Source organism: Silene latifolia, chromosome 8 (assembly GCF_048544455.1).
Source record: "Silene latifolia isolate original U9 population chromosome 8, ASM4854445v1, whole genome shotgun sequence".
Taxonomy (NCBI): domain Eukaryota; kingdom Viridiplantae; phylum Streptophyta; class Magnoliopsida; order Caryophyllales; family Caryophyllaceae; genus Silene; species Silene latifolia.
The window spans coordinates 65,837,204-65,863,067 of NC_133533.1; positions in this window are offsets into that span (position 1 = coordinate 65,837,204).

The following is a 25,864-nucleotide window of genomic DNA, read 5'->3' on the forward strand; positions in this document are numbered from 1 at the left end:
GGTGCCTTGAACAAACAAAAGCCTTCTTTGAAGCCATGGGGTTGGGAAAATTGTTCACTACAAGAGAATTGACATACCCCTCCCTTACCTTGCAATTCTTGAGTTCATTGAAAGTGACTAAGGTAGAGACTAGAACATATATCGAGTTTCGCCTTGCCAATGTGAATAGGCGCATCACCTTTGATGTTTTGAGTAAAGCATTAGGTCTTAGTGATACACCTCGTTATTATAAGAAGCCCGAAAAATATGACCCCGCTCCTCTTTGGGAGGCGATTTCCGGGAAGAAATTTGAGAACTTTCATGCTTGTCGCGCTCTATTAGTCCACCATTCGGGCATTAGAGTGTGGCACAAGGTCATCGGGAATACTATAATTGCAAGAAAAGACACTAATCACTTTACAAAGCTCGATTTTGTTCTACTTGAGTCGACCTTAAATGTTGGAAGCGAATTCACTAAGCCTTACAATGCTCTAAGGCTTTTGGTGGAAAGATGGCTCAATGTTGATTGTGGTAAGGAAGGCACCGCTTTTATCGTAAATGGAGGTCTAGTTACTCTTTTGGCCAAGTACTTTGATCCAAATTTCAACAAGGATAACACCTATGTGGCGAAAAGAGGGGGTCATCTCATTGACATGGATGCCATGATTAATAAGTACAAGTGGGTCAAGCATAATCCTCTTAACACCAAATATGGGTGGCTCACCAATGATGCTAGATCTTTCACTTTGCCTTCCAAGATATGCCGCTTGAGTGCTCATAGAACAAACTACCTACTTCCACTCTCAAAAGGCGCCATGTACATCATCCGTCAACAAAGGGGCGAAATTGAAGAGCCCTCCTCCTCCATTGTCACACCACCCTACCCATTCAAATATCAAGAGTTCAAACCCGAAGGTGTTGAAGTGGGCAATGACTACATGACTCTACTTATGCAAGAGATGCATAAACAAGCTTACAATGATCGAGTAGATGCATACTTGGCCCAATATCCACCCCTCCTTCATTTATCTAGGCAAGGACTACTTGATCCTTCAGGTCCTTTGCCTAGTTGGGCGGATAGGGAAGTCTTCTTTCCAAGCACATCTAGGGGTGAAAGACCGGGTGAAGATGGGAATGTCGATGATGAGGTTGATGATAAGGGTGTTGATGAAGAGGTAGATGATGAAGAAGAATAGGCTAATGAAGATGATGAAGGAAGTGAGCAAGGAAGTGAAGAGGGAATTGGTGATGAGTCCGCTTCTATGGAGGAAAATGATGACAATGATTATATGGTGGAAGACTAGCAAGTTTTGGAGGCTCCTACCCTCTTGAGGTTTGTCTACTTCTTTTTTGTTTTATTTATTTTTATCTTGATCATAGTTGGAGAGTCCTAGCAACATGAGGACTAACACCTCGGCCCCATTGAGGTGTTCTTATTTCATTGTTTCCGTTTTAAAAAATCCAAAATGACAATTTAGTTTCATGCATTTCATCTTATGTGCATGAACTACCCCCAATTTTAAGACATTAGAAATAATGTCTATCTCGGTTTGGGGAAGTACATGCATACGCAACGGGAGGTAATCTAAATTACGCTCTCCGTCATAAACAAAAACCCATGCATCATGTAGTGTAGATTAGTATAGCTTGCATTTAGTATAGAATTCATGCATCATGTTTGATGCCCGTCGTTGTGTGCACCAAAGATAATATTTATAGTCCAAACTACTACTATAGCTAGTGGCAGTCAGGGTCGAACCACAAGGAGGCGATGCAATCAATAGTTGTCTGATTTTAGTCTTTAAGGTAACAAGTGAGTGGGGGTTTGAATTGATTTAATCTATAACTAAGGCAATAAAAGAATAGTGGACTAAACTAGCAGATGAAATCAAGAATTAAAAGGGTACTAAGATGGTCGGTTCACTATAGCTTCGACGGCAGTATACTAGGTAGGTATAAAACAAACACGTGAGACGGGAAAAATAAGAATTCCTCTCGGTCCATTCTTACAGGTAGCATCTTTCGATCTCGCTACAGGTCCCTAATATCACTAATACTAACTTTCGTCCTGAAAAGTGACTAAAAAGGCTAAATTAACTCGTCTTTCGATCTCATTAATCTAGTCGTCTTAATTAGGCAGGCTATCTCCCTTCCCTATCTTTCGATCTTAATTGGGTCGGTCAATTCCTAGGCATTCAACTAGTCGCGTGCACTCGATTCGTCAAACATGGCAATTAAATTAATTAAAACGAAGCTGAACTCACGTGGCCAGTCGATCGACCAGGGGACCCAGTCGATCGACCATGGCGTGATTTAGGTCGTACTATTCTACGCCGCCTACTTCTACAGATCCCCTACATCCTAGCATTGGGTATTTAGCTACTGATGACTATTACGAAAACAACAATAAGATCAACGAATAAAACTACTGAATTCATGCTTGAAATAATTAAACAAACAAATAACATAAAATGATAATTTGGCTTCGGGAAACTAACTAGCAATTCTATACTTATCAGCGAAATAAAGCAATAAAACGGAATATAAGAACAGAAGAATACCGTATAAAACAGGAAGGAAAGATCAAAACCGAATGCAAAGAGTAAACTTAATTGACGGAAAGTAATCTAACTAATGAATGTTTAGAACTTGATGATAGAACTGAAGTAAAGCTTGATGTCTATTCTGAAAACCTAAAGCTACGTTATATAGAAATATACGTAACACTCATTCCTTAACCTAATATACAATGGGCTTCTTAATTCTCGATCTTTTTATTTGCGTCAGATTAGCGGCTTGGTCGATCGACCACTGGACCCGGTCGATCGACTGGTCTGCACTGAACAGTACCCTCTGGAACTCGTGCTCTGGTCGATCGACCAAAGGCAGCGGTCGATCGACTGAAGTAGCTGATACTTGACTTCTAATTTCTCGTGGATTTGTCTTTCGGGCCTCGAAATGTGCACCAAGCTCGTTCCTTGAGTAAATACTTCATGTCAAATGCAATGCAATGTACTCGGGGACGGATTTAGCTTGATTTCCGCTGGATTATTCACATTTCTGCAATAATGTACAAAAACATGAAAGTAGACCGAAATAGGGAAAATAGTAGCATAAACTACATAAATGAGCTCTGAAATGCGTGTAAAATGAGGTGTAAAACATCATATAAATGACACGAATCAATGTTTGCATAATTTCCCATCATTTTGGCCATTGAGGACAATGCCTATATTAGTGTGGGGATGGAGAATTCTAACTTAACTTTTATTCAAAAACCCAAAAAAATCAAAAAGTTTCGAAAAAATCAAAAAAATTGAAAAATTTGAAAATCCAAAAACAAGTTCATTTCCTTTGTAGTGTAGACTTGTATATATTGTTGTATATATTGTATTTGTTCTATCCTTGTTCACATTGATCGACAACGCCACATCCGAGACATGAGGATATTGAAGACTGCATGGTATGATCTTTCCAATCTCCTTTTTCCTCTTTATGTTGATGACTATGTGGCTTTATTTTGATTGATGCGGTATAACAATGTGAATGTAGGACTTGCATTTAGTTTATATGGCATATTAGTTGGTAGAATCATTTGCATTAGGATGTTTATATGCTAGTTGCATCATGGCATGTAGTTTCATGTTAGAAAATTTTGCGAAACCGTCTACTTGGGAAGCTTGACAAGTGTATATAGGCCCTAGTAGATGCTTTTTCTTCTTAAGACTTTGCTTGTTAGAATACTTGTAAAACACCCTGGGATGTGTCATGCTAGTATCCTTTGACCCATGGATTAAGGCCTAGTCAAGAGTACCTTGTGGTGTGATAACTCCTTGGCTACCGTTTATTCCAAGGTGACCCTTGAAACCATGCATGCATCCATCATCCATGTTCTACCACATTTTTGTCATCAAAGGGAATGGGCACAAAAAGAAATTGTTCAAATTTGAGTTCAATGAAATGAAAAGTGAAAGAAAGTTTGCAAAATGCATCAAATGAAAAGAGGAGCAAAAATAGACTCCTAAAGCTTCAAATATAAGGCACCCTCACTACATATGGGGTGACTTTGAAAATGTTCAAAAATGCAAAAAGTTGAAAGTTTTCAAGTGTTGAAATGCCAAACATCAAAGAAATGGCAAAAGAAAGTGTTCTCAAATGTCAAATGCCACAAGAAATTGAGGGGAAAAACAAAAACAAAAGCAAACTCCCAAAATGAAACTCAAATATTTATTGATCCCTTTATCCATCGTATCCATTTGTGCATGGTAGAGAGAGGACGACCCTTCTTCTTGTCTAGGCAAGAGGGGGAATTCCGCGATCCTCCAGTGTTTCTAACACCATAGGGAGCCTACTCTTGACAAAAGCATTTAACGATTGAGGACAAAGGTACCCTAGCTTGACACAATTTGGAGGTGATTTATTGGTATCCTTCTAGGCTTAGTAGTTTGAAGAAATTGCATCTATGAAGGAGTGTGTACCCTTGAATTGCTTCCCTTGTAGATAATTTCCGCCACTTAGATGAGGAAAGTGGCTTTTCTTTTGTAGATGCATCCATTACTTGATTTTGTGTGCTTAATGTTTGGATGTGTCGCCGTTTTGGCAAGACCCACCTTGCCTTGCAAAAAGGCATCCTACCTTATGGGTGTCTTGTTGTGAGTTGAAGGGGCGGAGTGAGACCCGCTAATTGTCTCATATCGGCTATGCTATTAGGTTAGTTTAAATAATGGTCCTAGTCTTTGTCACCTCTTTACTCGGGACGAGCAAAGGTTCGGTTTGGGGATATTTGATGTGACCATAAATAGAGCATATTTAGTCCCCGAATTAGCCTTGTTCCCATGCTTTTTAGTGCATATTTGGGTCATTTATTGTCTTTAGTCCTTTGTTTTGCATATTCTTTGAGGTTTTGTTTCCTTGGTAGGAAAGGAGTGCAAACCTTGCATTTTCATGGCAAAATAGAGCTAAATTGATTGAATTCAATGACCAAACATCAAAGACAAGACAAGACTAGAAGGCCTTTGTACATACTATAGTAGATGGGCAATGATGTGAAAATATCATTGCATCCACGAGGAAATCCTCAAGGATTTTATGAAGAAAAAGGAAGAAAAGAAGAAGGAAAGTAGTTGTAAGACAATCCGAGCGGATTGTCCACAAGACGCCCGTCCAAGAGGTACAATCCGAGCGTCTTCCCCCAGTGGACGCCCGTCCAAAACACTCAGAATCCGCCTGTCTTCCCCAGCTGGACGCCCGTCCAGAATCACCACAATCCGCCCGTCCCGTGCCCTGGACGCTCGGATTTCTGTCAGCCATTTCGTCTTCTACAAGCTTCATGGAAGGATGCACATATTTTTCTAAAACCGGCGAAAAGGAGACCGGAGTCTCCCTAGAGACCGACGATTCCTCAAGGACTTAATCGTCATTTAAACCCTTAGTAAACCCTAATTTATGTAACTAATACCCACTATAAATACCCCATTAGGCTAATTAGAAGGGGGTGTTCTTCTTAGCAATCTCTAGAGTAGGTAATATCAATCAAATCTCTCTTTAATCTTGTAATCAATATTTAATCAAGTTTTAATACAAGTTTCATTTCCTTAATCTCTCTCTTGTTCATTCTTTGTTTTGGGTAATTGAAGATTATTTGGGTTATTATTGGGAGATTGACAACCTTCCAATCAATCATCAAGTACTTCTATTATTCTTTGCTTTATTATTGGAGTCATTAGTAGGTATAATTCTCTTAATCCCTTTTTAATTATCGTTAATTATCTTAATTTATTCATCATGTTTCACTTTGTTGGTTTGATTGACAACCTTGCTAGCATGTTCAACATGATAATGACTGAGTAGTTTCCTTAGCTAGGGTTAATGGGTAATTAGGGGAAACCAACATGGGGGATGATTAATGCTTAAATTAATATGTTTTCATAGTTTATTTGCTTGCTTGTTGTGATCTCAACTTATGCACATGTTATGTTTGATGAAATGCGAGCCTATGAATCCTTGCATTTTTTACCCATCACCTATATTTTCAATGAGACTTGTAAGACATAAACCAACTCGAGTCTCATTAGACCATGCATATAGTTGAGTAGGGAAGATTAAGCCGACTTGTAGGTGTTGTACAATCTAATCGATTCGGTTCCGGGACCCAAACTTTCCTACGATTGTAAGACATAAACCAACTCGATCCATCACAACAATAATTGCTTGCTTATAATTTGAGAATATGTTTGTATGATCAATTCCCATGAATCCCCTATGACCCTATAACACCCTAGTGCCTTTTATCAATTGTTTACATCCCTTTTTAATCATCTTGCTTGTTTGCTTTCATTGCTATTTAGTTTAGTGATCTTCTACTTCAAACCCCAAATTGTGACACCCTTAGACACCACTAGTTGCAATTGAAAATCTCATCTCAATTCCCGTCCCTTGGGATCCGACCTTTACTTGCCTCTTTACTAATTGTAGAGTTGTTTGTGAAGTTATAAATTGTGTTTTGGTCTAGGTGCTCCTAACGACAAGTACCGAAAACTAAACCTCCAAGTGATTCCGACCAAACTCATTGAAGAACCGGGTGATTTTTGTGTCAAAAAGTAACCAAATTCACTCTCCTAACTCGACTTGCGAAGCATGCCTGCATTCTAATATGGTACTCCATGAAATATCCACAAGAGAAATGTCAAAATGATGCACATACAAGAGAGAAAACCGGGTTGTAATGGGGCTTGGATTAGGTGAAAAGGGTTTGGTGCAAGCACCATTTCAGGATATGTGGGGATAAGGATCAAGTAGTCGCCACATCTAAACCAATTCACTAAACCATAGCTAGTGCAAAATGATTTTTCCACAAAATTTGGCAAAGATTGTCATTTCCAAAAGTTATTCATTTCTTCTTTCAAAACAAGATCAATTGTAAATCCATCAACCCTTTATTGAACACAAATACAACATTCTTTTCTTTTCTTTTTTCCATTTCATTTTTTCTCTTTTCTATTTGATTTTATTTCTGCATTTTTCATGATTTGTTCACCTCTTATTCAACAAAAGTAGCCAAAGTTGCATTTTACTCATGTGGCATTAAGATAATACCCCTCAAGAAGAGTCAAAATTTCCAACCCAAATGCTCTTCCACAAATGGACTACAACGACGAACTACTCAACATAGGTGAGTTGTTTATGGTATGTAGTTATTTAGTTGGCAATAGAAATGACAAGGCTTAGGCTCAAACTAGGTTAACAAAAGGGAAAAATGACTCAAGGGCACAACATAGGCTAATTTGGCTAAATGTGAGGTTACATTATTGAACAAAATTGTCTGAATATGCACATCAACACTTCTACGGAATCAAGGAATGAGCTCCATACTTAAGCGTTTTGACATTACATACCACGTAAGGAGAACTACTCACAATTCCTAAGCTGGACCGGTTTGATGGACCGGCCATAAGGAGGCTCTAACCTCACATTTGAATAGCTATATCGGTCCTAGGTCAAGTCTCGGGTTTAACACGGTCTCACAAGGTGGTCGCAACTTGGGTGTTAAGCTAGACTTCCGGGTTTTTACAGGCAAAAACCCTAACATGTGTCATCAAAAGGCACGAGCTTGTTGGAATATGTGTCCTCCGACAATAATGTGATCACGACTGTTGATCATGATGATCACATGTTTAAATCTCATTATATAGAATACAATTGGGAAGTTATTTTGTTACTGTCAAATGGTCAACATATATCGGTAATGATTGGCTGACTAGAGTTTGACATTACTGTCGTGTGACGGTGGTGATCAGTTGACCCCCTAGGTCATACCTATAGGGCAACACTCTTAATTGATTATTTAATTAATCGTATAATGTTACGAGTTAATTAAATTACTTGAAAATTGACGGACGATTTTGGAAGTAAAATTTACGTATCAAATTGAAATGTGATTAAATGAGATACGGTCTGAGTAATTGAATTGTATGATTAATCGGATGAAATTATTGTTTAAAGAAACAATTAAAACTGAATGAATTATTATAAATACAATCAGTTGTAATTTATAAGTGGTTAAATATTTTGGTACAAGTAATTATGAAATTACTAAGTCGATTTTTTTATGTGACGTATTTTTATTAATACGTTGATTTTTAATATGTTAAAAATACATAACAAATTTATGTTACATGTGACATGTTACATAATGAGAAATTGACAAAAATAATATGGACTCCATATTATGCTTATACCAAAATTAGTGGGGTATTAGGTTAATATTGTGTTGATTAATTTATTAAGTAAACATAATGATTACCTAATGGTCTAGCCATGCAAGCCTATGAAAATTGTTAAGAACAACAATTTCATGCATTGGCTCACCCATAAAGCCCCCCTCCACCCGGTTTTTGATGATAAAAACCATCATCTGTTTTTCATCTAATTTTTCCTAATATTACACTAAAATGTGTTAGTGAAATTATTCTTATTCATTCATCCAAAATTAGTATTCTAGAGAGATAAAAAGCTCTCTACTTCTCCCTCCATAAAACCGAAATATATAAGTGTTTTATAAATATTTTGGTTCAATTTTCTACTTGATTAATATTATACTAGTATTTGTAATATTAATTAATTAAAGAGAAAGCCTTGGGTATAAAGCTTAGGGAGAGATCCTACACTTGGATCTTGTTCTTCCATAAGGAAAAGCTCAAGAACAAGAGAGAAAGGTGATCTCTCTTGTGCCCATTTAACCGAAATCATCAAAGTAAGGACATGATTTCTCCTTTATTTTATTATTGTTTGCATGCATAAAATCCGTTTTAATTTTATGACAAATCAATTTATAACATATATGAGTATGTTAGTATGTATATAAATCTACATTTCCTTCAATCGGTATCATGAGCCACGGTTGTTTGCATGCAAATCGGTTAAAAGTTTTTCCGATTTATAAGAATAACAAATAAAACTTGTAAAATTTGTGTTATTATGAGATATCACGAAATTAATTCATGCATGTTAATATTTCTGGTCCTAAAATGTTTTAGGATATTTTGGTTAATTTTACGGATTTTTATTGTTCATATTTCACTATAATGACATTTAAATGTGATTTTATGAGTAAAAATGTCATTTTTGGTCTAAAATTAGCTATACTTCGAATTTTCCATTGATTTTTGGATATGTTGTCACATATATTATTTTGAGATAACCTGTAAATGTTCATAATTTTTGGACTTGTTATGCTCGAAAAATGAATTTTTCATTGTTAAATACGGATTTAAGTGAAAAATAGGTTAATATGAGTTAAATTTCGAATCTGGTCATAAAAAATTAATATGTTGTCACATGCAATTTTACAAGATGTGTGTAAAATAATTGGCTATAAAGAAGTCTTTTTGCATGATTTATGGATTTTTGAAGAAAAATAGCATAAATAGTGACATTATTAGTAAAAAATTAATAAAACATAATCTATGACTTAGGAAAAATGTCTAATGTTGCATTTTATTATCTTTTTCAGATCTAAAATTGAAAAGTTAGTGAGAATAATTTTTCCATGTTTTTATGATTATTTTATTAAAAATCGATAAACCGCAACATTGTTTTTCCGGAAAAATTTCGAAATTTTTAAGCTAAAATTTTGAACATTATGAGTGTCATGGAATTTTTCCAGAATGTTCATGAGTTTAAATTTCAAATTTTGAATTTATTTGAAATTTTGTGATTTATTTGAAGTTTAATAGCTTATTTTTGTAATTTTTGGTCCATTTATGAACAATTTTATAAAATATGGGTTAATTATGGTCAAATAATTAGTGAAGACTAAATTTTGAGTCCTAAGAGGTTAGGGTAATTAACTTATGCATAAATATGAGTTTATGTATTTTTGTGATTATAAAATGTTGAAATCACGCAAATCCGTAAAAACCGAGTAATATACGATATTGGCTAATTAAAGGCGATTTAGCATAAAATTGAGCATGTTCATACATATTATAATGCTGCATTTTCTTTATGATTGTCATAATTTTAATTTATGTAATTTTTGAATTATGTAATTTTACTTAGTATGGCCTTAGATTTTAATTGGTATTTCCCGAAATGTATGGGAATATCGATTCGGTTGTAATTTTTAATGTGATCTCGTATCACCGTTTTGTAATTTAATAGATTTATTTTATTTTAGTCTTAAATGTATAATAGGAAATTATGTAATTTATTATGTAATTTTATTCATTCCGGAGTTCCCAAAGACGGATTTCTTCAAGAATGGCGATACATAAAGACGGTGTTACCTCGAGATGCGTGCCACAACCGAAGTTCAAGGGACCAATGGAGTTGGTTTCCGAATATGTAATAGATAAATAGTTTTCTATTTTAGGAAAGGCCATACTAGGATTTATTTATCTTTATGCTTGCATTTTATTTTATGTCACATGCGTCGCTAAATCGCCATAACTAAAACATGCATCCTTATTTTATCGAGTTTATCGACCGTGTCAATTCAAATTATCGTAGTTCACCGCTTTAGTTCACTTAAAACGTGATAGATAATAAATTGACATGACCTCTCGCTAAAACAATTAATTGAGACATAGCCTTACCAAATAGTAGAAACCATGAAAACCTATTTCGCGAGGGAGTGCACTCGGCTACCCCGGGGTACAAACCTTGTTACGTAGGGGAAGTGGGTGATAAATGTCTAATCCACTGAATTCATGTTGATGAGGGTTTCATTGGCTACCCCGTGCCTAAGTTAATGTGGGTTTGGATAATGGACACATTTATTCGAAATTTGGATTGAACTCAACAAAAGTAATTGATAAGGGTTTCATCGGCTACCCCGTGCCCTTGTTGATGTGTTTTGGGCTATAGATAAATATTAGAGTAATTTTATCGACCAAGAGTTCTAAAAGTAGAATCGATTAAAAAGTTAATCCACCGAGTTATATTGATAAAGGTTTCATCGGCTACCCCGTGCCTAAGTCGATATGAATTTGGGTCTTGGAATCATTTATCTAGTTGGGTAGAGGTCACTAGAAAAATGCATAAAACTTGTTTAAATCATACATTTTTACGATTATTATTAAAACGACATTTGTTTTACTCCTTATATTTTGTTTTGTAGACCACTTCTTTTTCATAACAAATGGCAACATCAACACCAACTCCTAATGCTACACCACTCGCTAGTTCGTCTTGGCTCCGATCCTTTATGGATCGATGTAAACTTGAAAAGAATGGGTCAAATTTCTCTGAATGGGATGCCCAACTCAAATTAGCCGCCGAAGGTGACGACAAGCTTCGTTACCTTACCGAGGCCTCTCCACCCAAACCCTCCACTAGGTCCACCGCGGCCACTAGGGAAGCCTATGAGACTTACCAAAAGGAGTCCTCCGCAATGAAAAATGTCTTGATATTTGCGATGGAGGCGGACCTCCAAAGGAGAGCCTTCAAAATGGGCAATGCTAATGAGATTTACTCCAAACTTGTGACCATGTTTTCACAAACTCCGCGGATCGTCCAATATGAGGCGGCCGCGGCATTCTTTGATCTCGACTTCAAAGAGGGCCAAAAGGTTAGCCCTCATGTGCTCAAACTCATGGAGCTTGTCGAGACCTTGAAAATTCAAAAGGTTGAAATCCCCAAAGAACTCATCGTAGATAGGATTCTACACTCCTTGTCCAAAGTCAAGGCATATGTGCAATTCCGGGTGAATTTCAACATGCAAGACAAGGATGTGTCTCTTGAGGAGTTGCACAAGTTACTTGTGCAAGCCGAGAGGGACATGGGGTTAAATGTGAACCCTCCCAAGGATGTGCTTAACATAAGCACAAAGAGTAAGGGGAACTTCAAGAAGAGTGGAAAAAAGGGTAAAAAGCAAGCTCCCACATTCACCAAAGCTAAGTCTTGTGAAGCTAGCACCTTCAAAGTCAAGAAGGGTCCTCTTGATAAATGCCATAATTGTAATGGCATGGGACATTGGAAAAGAAATTGTTCCAAATACCTTGGTGATATCAAAGCTGGAAAGATCACTCCAGTAGGTGAATGACTAACCTTCTTTTATGTTTCTAATTCAACTATGGTATTATGATGCAAAGTTGTGATAATGTATCTCCCCTTTTTATTGTAAATAGGGCCTCCACTAAGCAAAGACAAGGGAAAACAAAAACAAGCATGAGAAACCATGGAGAAGCTAAGGATAGCTTTTATGGAGCTTTGTTTTTCATTGTCTTATTTTAAGTAATGTTTTGGATTTTTAGAACTTTAAGTTTCCATGTTTGACATGGAAAGGTATTTTGGATAATGGGTTTTATTTTGGATGATGGTGACTTGGTTTTCAACCCAAGTCACCCGTTTTTATCATTTATCCTTTATGTTCTAAAATTTCATCTTTAAATACTTGCGTTTTGAAACATAAGATTATTCACTTAAAGGTGATCTAATAGACAATTATAATGACGGGTTTCATTATATATCCACATGCTTAAGGCTTGTGTATAATCATTTATAAAGTGATTCTGAGTCTATGAACTCTCCTAAAGGTATGTCAATCACGAAGTACACATATGAAAACAATAACTATTAGTCTATCTATGAGATAGTTCTCCTTATAATTCAACATCATTAATTTTGTGTCTCATATGCTATCTTTGAATGTTTAGTGTATTTATTCTAAAGATAGAGTGGGAGAAAAATGAGGACACAACACACAAGACAAAGATCAAATTGTGTTTTTGTGTATATGAAGATCTACGCAAGAGAGAATGATTTGAATAAAGGTATATCTATTTACATAGTATGCCGAATAGATGAGATCTATGGTCTCAAGTTAGTTCTATATAACTAAAGAGACCAAGTGTAATAATCATAAGAGTATATTCTCAAGATAACTACACGAGGAGACCAAAAGAAAGTTTTGGAATAAAATGACTAATGTAAAGTCTTAACAAGTTTTGACTAAGTTTATGAAACATTTGACCAATAGTTTCAACCATGAGATTTACTTAAGAGCCTAAATGAATCATAGTAACATACTAAGTTATGATTGAGTTGCAAAGATTGATATACCGATATCTTCAATGACCAAAATTTTAACCACGCAAATGTCATTGCTTAACCTCACTATGAAATGGTTAAACCTCCTTCCAAAAGGGTATTTGCGAAGGACGTATTCTAGATATTATTTATATTTGAATAATGACATTACTACACATCATTATGACATGAGTGTGTTGGGGATTTAAAATCCCTTTCCGTAAGGTTGAGATGAGACCACTTCAAAATAGGCATTTTGAAAGGATATGATGAGAACATATATGGTTTTATCCTAATAACTTGGCAATGCAATTTATATTTCAATTCTTGATAAATTTCGATTGAGAAGTCAATTTCGAAATGTGTTGAATTGAGTGGGAGTTAGGAAAACCTCATGTGAAGACATGGAATTTACTGGGAGCTATCATCCTTGAATGTTTAAAACTCATCACTCATTAAAGAATGACGAGCAAATACCTTCTTTCATAAAGAAGCTTTTGAGTTTTCAATTCTGGATGAAAAATGGACAATGATGAATCCAATTACATCAAGAGATGTTGGATTAGTATTAAGAGATACACATCATATCAACATTCACATAGGTTATTCATGTAGATGAAAATGGAATTACCATTAGCAGTCATGGTCGTTCATTGAACCTATGAACGGTTGATCTCATGATTATTAGTAACTAATGTTTCCGCCATTAGAATAATCATATACATGTCCAATTATGAATCATATGCATAAGAGCATGATGATTGATTGGTAAGCCATAATAGAAACATCATGAATTCTCAAGTAGAATCCGATGAGCGATTTCAGTGTTTGTCGGAATGTTCTATTATGTGATAAGAGGTTGCACATTATAGGAAGTCCGAGCACATGTAAGGATTTATGAGAATCCCCAAATCTTTCAAGCCCAGAAAGAGAAATGAGAAGTTTTGGAAAGATGCTTGGTTGAATAAGAGGTTATTCAAAAACAATCTTTCCTAGTAAAGCTAGGACTTGTGAGAAGTGCTAAGCTAAATAATCTTGTCAATTGTTACAAGATTCTACAAAACATATACCTAGTGCATTGTGTGTGGATGGAATACTTGATCGGTACAAGTTGTATTATTCATCGCAAATTCGTTCGTTATGAGATGATCGATAAGAAAGTTCTTTCAAGTTAAAGAACCAAAACCAAGGTCGAGAACCTTGATGTGTACTTGGTAAGATTCATGCTATGAGAGAGAACATGAATGTGAAGGAGATTGCAAGTGTAAGAAGTTTGAACACATGGACACATGGGATGTTAAACTTCTATTGCAGTCAATGAGTGTTTACACTTATGATATACATCACAAGGTTGTAATATGATATTGACTACCCGAGTGTGATGTCGACATTTGTCGTTTGAGTTATTATTACCTCACCTTGTACATTGTTATATCCAAACGGGTTGTAGAGACAATTGAACCCCGTTAAAGTGAACATGGATTAACATTGTTTTTGCCCATAGTTACTTATATGAGGTGACGTCTCGAAGTGACTAGAGTGTGAGGCGATTGATGGCAAGTTCAAGTGCCATAGAGTCATGTGAGATGACTAGTCGATCACATAGGCGGATTGTTAGGAACATTTTGTCGGGCCTTATGACCGCTTATAGAGTTCGGCAAATTTATATAGCCTGGTCGTGGCGAGAGCTACTATAGTATTCGAATGAGTCGATTCTTTTGACTAAAGACTATTTGCCTAAGATGGCACGATTTGAGATTAACTTTGATTTGTGTTACTACGACCTTCGTAAATGGGGTCAAATGGGCATATTTTGGGTTATGATGGTGTGGCTAGTCGAAGGGAATGAGTGCGATAGGAATTGTCCACCCCTAGTCGGGGTTATAACAATATCTCGGGGCCACTCGAGGAGTAATGAATTGGAAATGCGTGGCCACGCTTGGAAAGTATCTATGATAGATAAGTCCGGTCAAACAGTTATTCTCCAGATCGAGGAAACCACTCTCAATATGATCACTTGCAAGTACGACCTGAAAGACACCTTGCATTGAGTGGGAGATAGTAATAGGACAAGAGAATTGGTGACGCACACTTGTCGAGGACAAGTGGGAGATTGTTGGAATATGTGTCCTCCGACAATAATGCGATCACGACTGTTGATCATGATGATCACATGTTTAAATCTCATTATATAGAATACAATTGGGAAGTAATTTTGTTCTTGTCAATGGTCAACATATATCGGTAATGATTGGTGACTAGAGTTTGACATTATTGTCGTGTGTGACGGTGGTGATCGATTGACCCCCTAGGTCATACCTATAGGGCAACACTCTTAATTGATTATTTAATTAATCGTATAATGTTACGAGTTAATTAAATTACTTGAAAATTGACGGACGATTTTGGAAGTAAAATTTACGTATCAAATTGAAATGTGATTAAATGAGATACGGTCTGAGTAATTGAATTGTATGATTACTCGGATGAAATTATTGTTTAAAGAAATAATTAAAACTGAATGAATTATTATAAATACAATCAGTTGTAATTTATAAGTGGTTAAATATTTTGGTACAACTAATTATGAAATTACTAAGTCGATTTTTGTATGTGACGTATTTTTATTAATACGTTGATTTTTAATATGTTAAAAATACATAACAAATTTATGTTACATGTGACATGTTACATATTGAGAAATTGACAAAAATAATATGGACTCCATATTATGCTTATACCAAAATTAGTGGGGTATTAGGTTAATATTGTGTTAATTAATTTATTAAGTAAACATAATGATTACCTAATGGTCTAGCCATGCAAGCCTATGAACATTGTTAAGAACAACAATTTCATGCATTGGCTCACCCATAAAGCCCCCCTCCACCCGGTTTTTGATGACAAAAACCATCATTGGTTTTTGATCTAATTTTGCCTAATATTACACTAATATGTGTTAGTGAAATTATTCTTATTCATTCATCCAAAATTAGTATTCTAGAGAGATAAAAAGCTCTCTACTTCTCCCTCCATAAAACCGAAATTTATAAGTGTTTTATAAATATTTTGGTTCAATTTTCTACTTGATTAATATTATACTAGTATTTGTAATATTAATTAATTAAAGAGAAAGCCTTGGGTATAAAGCTTAGGGAGAGATCCTACACTTGGATCTTGTTCTTCCATAAGGAAAAGCTCAAGAACAAGAGAGAAAGGTGATCTCTCTTGTGCCCATTTAACCGAAATCATCAAAGTAAGGACATGATTTCTCCTCTATTTTATTATTGTTTGCATGCATAAAATCCGTTTTAATTTTATGATAAATCAATTTATAACATATATGAGTATGTTAGTATGTATATGAATCTACATTTCCTTCAGAGCTATCAAGATAGAAATGACACTGGCAAAACAAATTATCATCATAATTGGCAACATATGCCCTCCACATTTAGACTCCCTATGCAACTATTTAAAAAAAAAGATGCAACGTGTATGAAATGCAACTAAACATAGGAACAAGCTATGTGAATGCAAGAGTGAACACATATATACATGTCTAATCTAAATGCATACAAGTTCTAGTGCTAATAACATACCAACAACACAAGAATATCCAAAACGGTTCCCAAAGGGAACACCCACATCAAATATCCCGTCCTCTTCCATGATTATATATACAAAAGGAAAAGGAAGTATAAAGGAGAAAGGATTGGAAGAATTTTACCAAACGTCTTCTTCGATGCTCGCATGTGTTCTCAATCAAAAAGGTTAGGACAAATGTAATATATATAATATAAATAATGCAAATTTTTGTAATTTTTTATTTTTTAGGTATTTTTTATATTTTTTTCAAATTAACAAGTAAATATAAATAAATATTCACAAGGTGGATATTTCCTTCCCCACACTTAAAATTTATATTGTCCTCAATGGAACAAAGTATAGGGAGAGAATGGAAAATTAAAGAACATATTTTTTTATTTTTCAAATTTTTCAAAATTAAAAAACATGTTTTTGTATTTTTCAAAATTATCAAATTTTATGGTTTTTATATAATGAATTCCCTCCCCACACTTCAAATGTGACTTTGTCCTCAATAGAACAAATGTAGGGAGGGAACTAAAATGCAAGTAAAGTATAAGTAAGTGAGGGAAGAGAACATATACAATTTGGTGGTTCTTAAAGGACTCCACAAAACCTCTCATTCAAAATTTTGTTTCTTGACTCCTTTGGTGATGTAATCCATGTCAGCAAAGGCACGTAGTAACCGGTCAAAAGCTTTAGTAAAAGCCTCAAATAGACACAAGTAGTGCCAAGCTATCGTGAACAGCACCCGACCCCTTCTCCAACACTTCTTCTCTTTCTTCCTCTTGCCCTTCTTTAGACCATCTCTTGGGTCCATTATCTTAAAGTAGTAGCTAAGTGGTAAGGGGAGAGGCATCTCATAAACTTCATAGAATGAGAAAATCTCCTCATTGCCATCAAAGTGAGGGTAATGGTAGGGAATAAGAGGTGGAGGAGTTAACTTCTCAACATTGAGGTTCACGATGCTATCATTCATGTCCTCATTTCTTTGACTCTACAATTGAACCGAACCATTTCCAAAGATAAGAGCTTCAATTTCTTCCAAACTAGAGTCAAAACTACAAATGTCGTAGTTTTTCTCATGGCTCCTCAACTCTCCAAATATGGCCAGCTCAAATTTATCAACCTCCATTTCCCAACTTTTACCTTCTTCCTGACACTTATCATTGACAAGCACTTCTTCTTCAAAGATTTCGGAAGGAGCTGGTAGTGGGGAGTCTTCCTCATTATCATAGACATCCCAAATATGGGCACCAAGCCCTTCATAACCTCCATCCCCACACTTATCATTGACATGCACTTCCTCCTCCACATCATCATCGACATTCATTTGTTTTGAGATAACTTCCGCTAGGAAGTTGTTGTAAGGAGGCATCTCTTCAGTGGATGGAGGGGTTGTTTGGGGTGGAGTATTTGGGAGTTGGAAATTATGGAAAGGATTTTCTAGTAGAGGATCAATGGTGTTGTTTGGTTGTTCTTTGGTAAAGGTTTCCTGGTGTGATTGAGTGGATGTGCTAGTGTGGACATAGCCACCTACACGCCTGGCCAATCTGTGGACGTATAACGGTCTTTTTAAAAGCCACGCTCGGTGGCGTAAAAATGCTTTCGACCGGATCGTTTTAGATCGGTCGGTTTCGTCTCGGTAAGGATCTCGAAACGATTAGAGATGTTTGGATTCGCCACCAATCATTTGTGGGATGCCTGGAACCCGTTCGAATTCCACTTTATACCTCGGTCAAATCGAAGCACAAAGCAGCGTTTGACATAGGTACTAAAGATAAGGAAATCGTCCCTCTTTAGCATCCTATCTCTAGAATGACTCTCGTACGCCCTGGATAAGGTCGTCCACTATCCAAAGTTTCTGAGTAAGAGGTGAACGTACGTATTGGGAAGCCCTTTAATCAGACATCCAATCCTGCCCGCATTTAGCGGCCTCTACTGATCGATCTTGGTTGGTTGAATGCAAAAGTTGATAAAACGGTTTAAATGCATGAATGCGCATCCAATAATTTAAACCTAACATGTGAGAGCTTTCTAAGTCGGTTGATTTAAACCAAGTATCAAGTATAAGATGTCGAGTTGGATTAATGGTTGATTTGCATGCAAGACGGAAATTAAACATCCATTTACCGTATTAGGTTTAGGGTGCATAACATGATCCATTTGTCTTAGTAAGGCATTTTGCAAATATGGTTTTGGATAATCAAATAGTCATCTGATCCGTCCTATATCCGGGTTAACCGGAGTCGGGATCGTCCTAGACTAATGATGGAAGGGAACAGGCCCTGTACCAGACGGCTATATGAGGCGCGAGCCAGCCGGCGGTGTAAGGGGCCTCCCTCTGGTTTTGAAAATGAGAAATGGAGAGCCTGTTTAGGCGCGGTTTAGCCCACGGTTTGTGTGCCGTGTTCTGACCTTTTAGAAAACGTTATAAAACGTGTTAAAAATAGGTATTTGAACCCGGTTTGATTTGAAGGGGTCGTTTAGACCGCATTTGTTGATTTGAAAAACTAGACTCGAATAATCATCATTATTTTGATAATATTCGGTGTCGGGTTTGATTTGACAAACTTGACATGAATAGTTTTGAAAATGATTATGGACTAATTGTTTTAAGTCCATTTGAATGTTATTAGTCGATACTCGTCATCGTACCCGGGTTAAAATTCGGCATGGTATGTAGAACAAAGGATGACTTTGTGTTGGTGACTAATATGTTTGTTTGAAAATGTAAAGAAATGAAATAAAAGGCTTTAAAATACCTTCTAAATGTCATTAACCAAATATTATCACCGAAACACGGATTTAACCGTCATGGTATGAGGAACCAAGGGTGAAAAATGCTTTATAATTAAAACATGTGAAATAAAATAACAATGGATCGAAAATACTTGAAATGGTGAAAACCGATTACAAATATGAAAAATGGATTAAGGGAAATAACGAGAACAAACACGGTTGATCTCTGGTCTGAATACCCCATTTAGGCGCGAGCTAGTTGGCGACCTAAGGGGCTTCTGCCTCAGACCAAAAATCAGTTTTGGCTCGTTTATTCCATGTTTTGGTTCATGTTATGCATGTTTTAGCATGTTAGAGTCATTGAACAAATGAAAACATAATAAAAGAGGATTTTTACACCCTCATACTTACATGTTTGGTTATGGCGAGTGACCGACGTAAGTGTAATAACTCGTTTGATCGGAAAAAAACTCGGTTTAAAACCGTTTTGGTAAATAAAAAGAGTGTTTTAAGCTTTAGTGATGGTGTAGTGGTCGAAATAGTCGGTCAAGTGATTTAATGCATGATGACGGTACCAAACAATGTGTAAGGCTCGTGTTTACAATCGGTAGGTCGTAAATACGCGTCGGATTGTGACTTAAGAAGTCGAGTCGAGAATTTTAAGGGAGAAAAGAGGGGCGGACACTCGCGTAACTCTCAAATGGGTGGCATTTGAGGGGTATTTATAGGGAAATGAGTGGTTGTGTGAGTTTTGAGCGACGTGGCCACTTGGGCTGCTCAAAGAGGCGCGAGCCACGTCGCGGTTCTTCGAGTTGAGTTGTCACTTTCACAACAAACGCAATCATGATTTGTTCTATCCTAGGTTTTGTAGTCACATGTTTGGTACTTGACCATTCATGAATCCGGGAAAACTTAAGGTAGAAGGTTTGAAATGTTTTGTTTTTTGTGGTTGACTCGGTTTGACTCGTTGTTGGAGTCGGGATTTGAATTTTTGAGTCAGTTTTTGGTTCGGTGTCGGTTTTGACTCTAGTTAGTGTCATTGCGACCCCACCGCCTTGCATTAAACACACCAGGTATTTTTGAAATGTTTTATTTTTGAAATCGTTTTAAGTTTTCCGACGTGAAGTCGTACACAAACTGTCGATCAAACGCCGCGATTCCAAAACATGTTATAGTCCGATAATCATCGGGTGTTTGTTGGAGTCTCAGCAGATACTGGGTATCTACAGAACCCCCACTTTGACTGAGGCTTGGACAGGGCGAAAGTCAAAGTAGAGCCCCCAGGTCAATCGAAGATTACAACCTGGAGACCCAAGCGACGTCGAAGCGGCTCGAAAGAATTCGGGCCAAGGACCTGCCGTCGGGAAAGGCGACGCCAATGTGACTCTGGAGGGTACGAGTCATGGACCTATCGTCGGGAACAGTTTAGAGTCTGTCGTCTGTCCGTGCGGGTCGTTTAAAGTCCGTTAGACTACGTACAAAGGCTCACCAGCCATAAGAAGGAGTCATATCTGAGGCATCTTCGGATATGTCTTCGCACGTTTGCGGTCAAAGGCTTGCCAGCTGATGGTAAGGAAATGTACCCGAGGCATCTTCGGGATCTGTCCTTGGAGTATTGCGGAAAAAGGCTCGCCAACCATTGTAAGGAAATGTACCCGAGGCATATTCGCGATCTGTCCTTGAAAGGTTGCGGACAAAGGCTCGCCAACCACGACAAGGAAATGTACCCGAGGCATCTTCGGGATCTGTCCTTGGACGCTTGCGGACAAAGGCTCGCCAGCCAAGGTAAGGAAATGTACCCGAGGCATCTTCGGGTTGTGTCCTTGGAAGGTTGCGGACAAAGGCTCGTCAGCCATGATAAGGAAATTTACCCGAGGCATCTTCGGGATGTGTCCTTGGATACTTGCGGACAAAGGCTCGCCAGCCAAGGTAAGGAAATGTACCCGAGGCATCTTCGGGATGTGTCCTAGGAAGGTTGCGGACAAAGGCTCGCCAACCATGATAAGGAAATGTACCCGAGGCATCTTCGGGATGTGTCCTTGGAAGGTTGCGGACAAAGGCTCGCCAGCCATTGTAAGGAAATGTACCCGAGGCATCTTCGGAATCTGTCCTTGAAAGGTTGCAGACAAAGGCTCGCCAGCCACGACGAGGAAATGTACCCGAGGCATCTTCGGGATCTATCCTTGGATGCTTGCGGACAAAGGCTCGCCAGCCAAGGTAAGGAAATGTACCCGAGGCATCTTCGGGATGTGTCCTTGGAAGGTTGCGGACAAAGGCTCGCCAGCGATGATAAGGAAATGTACCCGAGGCATCTTCGGGATGTGTCCTTGGAAGGTTGCGGACAAAGGCTCGCCGGCCATGATAAGGAAATGTACCGGAGGCATCTTCGGGATGTGTCCTTGGAAGATTGCAGACAAAGGCTCGCCAGCCACGATAAGGAAATGTACCCAAGGCATCTTCGGGATGTGTCCTTGGAAGATTGCGGACAAAGACTCGCCAGCCACGACAAGGAAATGTACCCGAGGCATCTTCGGGATCTGCCCTTGGAAGGTTGCGGACAAAGGCTCGCCAGCCACGACAAGGAAATGTACCCGAGGCATCTTCGGGATGTGTCCTTGGAAAGTTGCGGACAAAGGCTCGCCAGCCATTGGTACGTTCGGTTAATGGACCATGGGAGTAGCCGCGTCGAATGGGCTTGTTTTGAAAGTAGCGAACTCGTGATGCCGCTGTGGGAATAGTGAGTATGGATTTTCACTATCACTGTTTTTGGAATGAGCGGGTTTCGCGAGGAAGCCCCCTGCTGGTATTTGAAAGTATAGTGAATTTGACATCTTCACCATTCGTCGTTCTTCTTTGAACTTGAAGTGGTGGTTTTGATCGCCGTTTGTTTTAATTTTGAAGGAAAATAGCAAATTTGAGTTTGCTATTTCGTTTTGAAGTGACGGTTTATATGCCGCCGTTGACATTTGATTGAAATAGTGAATTTGGAATCTTCACTATTAATTGAAGTGACGGTTTATGTGCCGCCGTTGACATTTAATGGAAATAGTGAATTTGGAATCTTCACTATTAATTGAAGTGACGGTTTATGTGCCGCTGTTGACATTTGATGGAAATAGTGAATTTGGAATCTTCACTATTAATTGAAGTGACGGTTTATGTGCCGCCGTTGACATTTGATGAGAATAGTGGAATTCGGAATCTTCACTATTAATTGAAGTGACGGTTTATGTGCCGCCGTTGACATTTGATGAGAATAGTGGAATTCAATTCCCAACTATTATCTTGAAAATGACGGTTTTAATTGTCGTCGCTTAAAATTTGGAGAAATAGCGGTTTTTGAATTTTCGCTATTATTATTTTTTGAAATTTTGAAGGGAAATGGTGAATTTTGATTTCACCATTATTTTTGAAATTGGCGGTTTTGATCGCCGTTTGCTTGAAAATTTTCGAAAATAGTGAACCTAAATTCACTATTCGATTGGAGGGACGGTTTATGTGCCGTCGTTTAAAGCTTTCGAAAATAGTGAATTTAAGTTTTCACTATTTGTTTTCGAGAAAAATGACGACCTTATATATCGTCAAATGAAAACTTGAAGTTTATCACGGGAAATTGGGCTAAAGCCCAAAATCCGCTGAAAGAGCAAAGGGGAGGCCTGGTTTAGGCGCGAGCCACCTGGCGAACCAAAGGGGCTTCCCTATTTTTCTGTAAAAGACGCGAGGTTGGTCCGCATATCAACCTTACTTCATCATCTTCCTTTCGACACAAAAACCCGCAAAATTCGCCATTTGAAGGACCTTTTCTAGCTTCTACTCGTGCCACTATCAACAATGTCATCTCAAGGTAAGTATTTCCTCTTGAATCCATTCAAATTTGTTGATCTTTAGCTTGATTGAATTAGGGCGAATTTTACCCTAAAAATCGAATTGGGCGTTTTTGATTGAGCCTATTTCGAGTGAAATTGATGCTTGCATTAGGTTAGAAACCTGTTTAGGAGTATAGGGGTGATTTTAGTTTGCATTTTGGTCCCCGTTCCCGCTCCCTATGCTCGAAAAACGTGAGTGAGGCGAGAAACCGTCTCATTTTGCAATGCCAAGTTTATTTGCTTGGGTAGTGGGTCCCACTAGGTTGCATTATAGTTGGGAAAACCCGTATTCGCCATTTATGGACCTTCGTTGGGTATTGTGGGCAAAATTGGATTTTTGCCTTTTGTCACGGTCTTACGTCTGACCAAATAAGCGCCTGTTTGAGCTTGAATTGAGTCAGTTTGCCTTGAAATGGACCTTATTGGTAATTTAGGTCGTTTTGAGGCGTGATAAAATCACGTTCGCCTTTTTGCGGTCGTTTTCGAATTTTGACCGGTTTGGGCTCAAATTGGCGTATGAATTGCCTTTTTGAGCCGTAGAAAAATACCCCATTGTGTCGGGAATGTATTTTGGTTTGTAGGCAAACCTTGTATGGGACTCATCTTTTGCTTGAAAAGAGGGGCGAGTCGTTTTTGTGTTTGTTTTTTGTGAACTTTTGTTTGGTTGGATTTTGGGCGGGATTGCCCTTGTTTTGCATTGTAGGTTGTTTTTGTTTTTTGGATTTATCCATTTCATGCCGTCGTAATGCCGAAATTCCGGCTGACGTTTTTTATTTGTTGTTGTTTTTTGATCGCAGGGTATCGTCTGGGACCTATGGGGTCCGTCATTGAGGCTTTGGAGGAGTAAGTCGATCCTGGCGGGGCTGTAGCGGTCGAGGAGGCTGCCGTATTTGAGGCGGTGGTGGAGGATCCTTCCGTAGAGGAGGAGAGGCAGCTGATATAGCTGGTTTGTCCTTTTCGTTGTGGCTCATAGACAGGATGCTGGCTGATGAGTGGGGTTCAGTATCGGAGTGGTGCATCGCATCATGGTTCTTGGCCTCCTCATCATCCAAAGTCTGCAAGGCACTGTCTTCTTTTTTGTCGTGGAGCGAGAACGGGTATTACCATAATGGTAATCACCTCGCTTCCGTTGTTGCTCCCTTGTTCCCTATGTTGCTCCCTTTATTTTTTGATCGGAAGGGTAGGGAGTGCTTAGTTCGGTAGGTGGCGGATAGCCCCGATTCGTTGTCTTAGGCCGTGTCCATATGATAGACGTTTGTTTTAGGCCAGTGTCTGTATGATAGACGTTTGTTTTAGGCCAGTGTCTATATGATAGACGTTTATCGATGTATTTTGCGTAAGGCGGTTTGTATATATGTGTTTTTGGATTGTGGTTTATTTTGTGATTTTTGGCTTTTTTGTGTTGTGTTTCGGAGGAGCGCTGTCGGCTGTTTGATTCTCCTTTTGCTTTGCACCAGTTGCTGCATCGTTAGTGTAGAAAACAAGCAACAGATAGCACATACGCGAAAATGCAGACACGTAGAAGCATTTTGATTGAAAACAAGTAAAGCATTTGTTTGAAGATCAAAATTAACCAAGATGACTTGAAGTTAAAATTGAAATTTTGAAATGAATTTTGAAAATTCCGTGACAAGTCGTCACGTTCGGAATTCAAAGGGAATGATTTGAAAATTTGAGCAATTAACTCGTATCGTGAATTAAATTGCGTCGAAATTATTGAAATTGACTCGAAAAATTCAAACTCAAACCGTTAGGAAAGAATTTTAGAAAAGGATTTATCCGAGTATATTTGATTTTTGATTTTTGAAGTCAAGACTCGAGTTTGTGAGTGCTTGAATTTTTGAGGAAAATTGATGTTGTGTTATCAATCTTCGATTTTGATTTTTGATGGAAAATTGCGAAAAAGCGAAAAATTTTCGGAATTTAGACTGATGTGGAAACGATCCATCGCGGATCGAGGCGACTAGCCCTTCCCCCCTAAAAAAAAGAAAGAAAAATCCGTATGTTTAAAGCTGCGTCATGGAAACCGTGTCGAATTTCGTAAAACGCGAAAACGAGGAAATGTGAGTGTGAGGAAACACAAAATGTCCCGGATCATCCCGAAGAGCCGCGAGCTTCCTGGCGGGAGGTTTGAGGTGTCAGGAGAAAACACATGTTGAAAGAGACAAGTCAACAGCGGGAATCTTAGAGAAGCCTCAAAGAGGCGCGAGCAGCCTGGCGATGGAAGCCGGCTCTCCTCTTTTTCTGAAAAAATGCGCTGATCATTTTATATAAATAGGGACATTTGCGCTTCATTGTTTCATCATCCAAAACACAAAATCATCTCTACAAAACCTCTTCTTCTTCCAAAAAAATATTTCATGGATGCTTTTGAGAACGCATTGCGACAATGGTGCCGGGATTTGTCGCCTCCCGAAAAGTATCAACTCGCTTGCATGGGAGTTGGTCAATTGTTGGTGCTTCGTCAAGTCAAGGTGCAACCTTCGCTTCTTGAAGCATGTTCTCGGTTTAGGGATTCGAAACACCATGTTTTCGTTTTCCCGAATGGTGAGCTTTGTCCTCTTGCCGAAGAAGTTGGAGCCATTGGTGGGTGGCCGGGTTGTGCTCCGGTGCTTCCTCCGACTCGGTTGTGCTACAAGGAGAAATTTTGTTCCATGTTG